Source organism: Callospermophilus lateralis, chromosome 10 (genome assembly GCF_048772815.1).
Source record: "Callospermophilus lateralis isolate mCalLat2 chromosome 10, mCalLat2.hap1, whole genome shotgun sequence".
NCBI lineage: Eukaryota > Metazoa > Chordata > Mammalia > Rodentia > Sciuridae > Callospermophilus > Callospermophilus lateralis.
In genome coordinates, this window is record NC_135314.1 from 77,943,006 (window position 1) to 77,947,519 (window position 4,514).

The window sequence follows — 4,514 nt, forward strand, 5'->3', positions numbered from 1 at the left end:
AAGGGAACAAAGCCAAGTGACAAAATGAGAACAGAGAAGATGGTTTTCTGGCATTTTCTTAGAGGTCTCCATATCTCGGTGGTATGTCTAAACTTACATATAAATTGAGGAGATAAAACACCAATATTTCTCACTCCAGTCATCTGATTTTATTGTGCTTTTTAAAATTAAACTGGTATGTTGATAAACTGGCTTTAATAAGTTTGCTTTTCCCTAAGTTCATTCAGTCATATATTAGGAGTGCTGCAAACATATTAAGACGAAAACAGGTTGTATAAAGCCAAATTTTTTGTCAGTATTTTAACAACCTAACTGTTCATTATAACTCAACTCAAAAAATAAAAATCAACATTTTGAATGGTTTTGAAATCACATTCATTATCATTAATTACATTCAATTAAAATAATATTAATTTGCCATGAAGGTATACTATTGCCATTAGTGCTAGTATTTATCCACATGTATCTTAAGCCACAAGGGCAACAATATAGAGTAAAGGAAAATAAAAGACCAAATAATATGGGCTGGGGATGTGGCTCAAGCGGTAGCGCGCTCGCCTGGCATGCGGGAGGCCCGGGTTCGATCCTCAGCACCACATACAAACAAAGATGTTGTGTCTGCCAAAAACTAAAAAAAATAAATATTAAAAATTCTCTCTGTCTCTCTCTCTCTCACCTCTCTCTTAAAAAAAAGATAATAAATGTAAACATTGAGATATTAAGAATGTTAAATGTGAAGAAAGTTATTAAAGAAAAAGCTTATTCCAAACACTTTCCAACAGGGTCATTTGTCTCTCCTGTGGCTTCTGTTTAGCATCTTCATCCCTTTTCCATTTTCCTTGTTACACTTACTTAAACCTCCTCATGAATCAACAGAAATATATCACCAAAGATCAGTTTTACTTGGTTCAGATCAAATACTGCAAGGAACTACTGAATTGTTTGAAAGAATATACACACACTGTGGAGTGAATTAGTTTTCTTTTAAAATGTATCTGAATTTGAAGGTTTCAAATTGTATTTTTAATTCTTTTATTGGTACATTATAATTATACATAATAGTGGTATTCATGATATGATATTTGTACATGAACATAATTTATTCCCCCCTTTCCCTTCCTGATCCACTTGCTTTTCTCTAGCATTTTACTTCTATCATTATTATTACTATTATTTTAATTAGCTCATTATAGTTATATATAAAGTGTGATTCATTTTGGTATATTTGTATATGGACATAGCATAATTTGGTGGATTTTGTTCCCCAGTACTTTCCCATGCCCTTCCCTCTCTGTCCCTCTTGATTTCCTTCCTCAATTGGATGGAAAACCATGGTTAGATGCGAGGTTAGAGGCCAAGAAGTAAGTGACAAGGCCTTAGCCTGTTTTCAAGCCCAAAGGCCTCTTCTATCCTTGGCAAGGGGAATGCTGACCACCTCTCCTTTCATAAAACACACGGAAGCTTTTTTTTTTTTTAATACTCATCAAATAGGTCTAAAATAATCATAATACTTCACACACCCTTTTAAATGTTGAGATTATGTTAATGTCATTTGATATTAACTTTACAAAGCCCTGAGATTAACTTTCTAATGCTGGCTCAATCTTCAGTTCCTTGAGCAAGTTATTTACCTCTCTAAATATCAATTTTTTTTTTATCTGTGAACAGAATGGCTAACTCAAATAAATTTCCTATTAAGTTATGCCCTTCCCTTTCTCATAGGATATTTAATATTTTCAACTCATAATAAAATACAACCTGTCCTTAATTTGGGATTATGCCTCATCTACCCTCATTTCCATGACTGCAAAATTTGAGGTGAGAGAATGAAAAGTTTGCACTCAGATGTGCTTTATTTGAGAAAAATTCTACTTAAATAGAAATGAGAACCAATAATAGCAACTAAACAATTAAGAATAAAATACCAGAGTAGATAAATGACAACTTAAATATTGACAATATGCCATGTCATCTTTAAGGGAAAGGTGACTATTATAAAATCATCCATGTACAAATTTTCCTGGCAGCCAAATATTTATTTTCAACCACATACATTCTAATTCCTTGAATGTCAAGCACAAGAAAAGGTAAGAGATCACTGGAGTCAGGAATATCAGTTAAAGCAATTCTCACGTAGTTGAAATGTAGCTGAGAAGAATCTCTACAACAGGGACTGAATGTTCTCCAGGAACATTGTGACAGAAATTCGTCCCTATCATGAAACCTTCCAGGGGATTAGAGGAGGGCATGTGGCTCCACTGCACCACTAAAAGAAGAAAGTTCCTGTATGTTCTACATTAGAGACTGGGTCTGATAGGATGCTTCTACCGTGGAATAACCAAAACATCTGCCAGAAATCAGTATATTTAATGAAGACCTAAAGAAAAGTAAGCAATGATCTTGAAGAAGTACCATACATTGATTCTTATCCTTCCTGTTCCTTTCTGCAGCTTTGCCTAGACCTTAAATTAGCAGAGTTAACCCGAGATCGTGGTGCCATGCCTAAAACAAGGGGCATTCATATAACAGAATGGTTCATTTTTCCTTTCTCTCTGTAAAAAGAGAATGTGGTTGAACACATCTTTAAAGGCAGGGCCTGACAATCTGTGCTTTAATAAAACTCTCCTTGTGAGGTAATGTACACTAATGTTTGAAATCCATAACAACTGAGATTCCAATTTCACTACACTCTCCCCACTCCAATCCACAAGAATCACAGGCTTAAATTCACTAAAGATATAAGGTCTAGCTTCTAATTTCAATTAGTTCCATTTTATAAAAAGAACCCAGCAAGCTATGACACCTTGACATTTTATCATTATTTAAGTCCCCCGAAGCATTACTATTACATCTAAGCATTTTTTCCAAAAATCAATTGAATGAATATTTCCATAAATATCTGTTGATCTTAGCCACCTTATCTTTCAAATACTCTCTGAATTAAAAATAAAGGTTATATTAGCAAACTTATTCTTTTGTATTTAGAAGAACCCTAGCAATATGTCATCACAGATATGAAAGGAAGAAAAATCTCCCCATGTTCTCGCTTTTGCTTAACTAAAAGCAGAAATAACTCTCCAGAAAGTATGACTTCCAGATAGCTGACAAGAGAGCTATATATAACAAAAATCAGATAATATTTTCACCTATCCTACAAAGACTAAAAAAGAATGATGTCTCTGTAAGGACATATTCAGCAGCAAATAGATTAAACAGGTTTGAAAAGCATCCCAGTGCCAGGTAACAACCTGATGGCAGGAAGCCCAGAGTGCACAGTGGAAGAACCCAGGTCCTCTCTATTTGCTCCAGCTCTGCAGATGGCTTTCAAACAGTAGGAATCTTGGGCCAGAATGACTGCTGGACCATCAATCACATCTACATTCTTAGTAGTAGGTACAAAGGCGTCCCTTGCTTCAAGGAAACATTCTAGAAACTGTGCATACTACTTCTGCTATAGATCCCATTTACTAGACCTCAGTTACATTGTCACAAGAGATGCTGAAGAAGAAATCTTTATTCCAAGCAAATTGGGTCTAGTTAAAAGAAAGTAGGGAAGAAATGTTTTTTGTGCTGTACCACAAATGATAATGCCCAAATGCTAACAAAAGTGGAAAAAAGGAGTCTTTTTAAAACATTGTTGGTAAGAGTGTAAGTGGCTATAGTGTTTTTCACCGGACAACTTGATAATAGCATCCAACACATTTAGACATGATCCCAACACTTTAAGGAAGTCATTCTTAAAAAAATATTGTGTTAGTCAGGGTTCTCCAGAGAAACAATACTGATAGGAGAAAATTAATTATAAATAATCGCCTCACATGATTATGGAGACTAACTAAGATGTCCCAAGATCTGCAATCTAAAGACCTGAAAATGAAGAGGGACCTTGGTGTAAGTCTACTCCATGTCCAAATCTGAAGGCATGAGACTGATGTCCCAGGAAAAAACAGGGAGGCAGAGAGAAAAAATTCTTTCTTGCTCAGCCTATTGTTCTATTTAGGCTTTTAATATACTGGATGAGGCCTGCCCACTTCAAGCAGGGAAATCTGCTTTACTCAGTCTACAGATTCAAATGTTAATCTCATCCAGAAACACCCCCACAGTCAAAGTCAGAATAATGTTCAATATCTGAGCATCCCAAGGTCCAATTAAGCTGACACATAAAATTAACCATCATGCATATGCATTTGTATTAGTAATATATAAACTATATGATTTAAGTATATAGTAGTACTAAATATATTCATTGTGCAATCAATTTCAATGACTTGTCATTTTGCAAAATTAAAACTCTATACCTATTAAATAACAACTCCCTATTCCCCATAATACCAATGTACTTCCTGTAACCACCGTGCTACCTCCTGCCTACATGAACTTGAAAACCCTAGGTACCTCTTATAAGTGGAACGTAAGTGGAATCATACAGTATCTGTCCTTTCATCTGTCTTACTTTACTTAGTATAATATCCATGTTCAGCATGTGTCAGAATTCCCTTCCTTTTGGGGCTATA

At 35.0% G+C, this 4,514-nt stretch overlaps 1 pseudogene; it reads right to left on the bottom strand.

The window, feature by feature from the left end:
* Window positions 1–1,335: 1,335 nt before the first annotated feature.
* Window positions 1,336–1,454, bottom strand: LOC143409063 (U6atac minor spliceosomal RNA; annotated as a pseudogene).
* Between the last annotated feature and the right edge of the window lie 3,060 nt (window positions 1,455–4,514).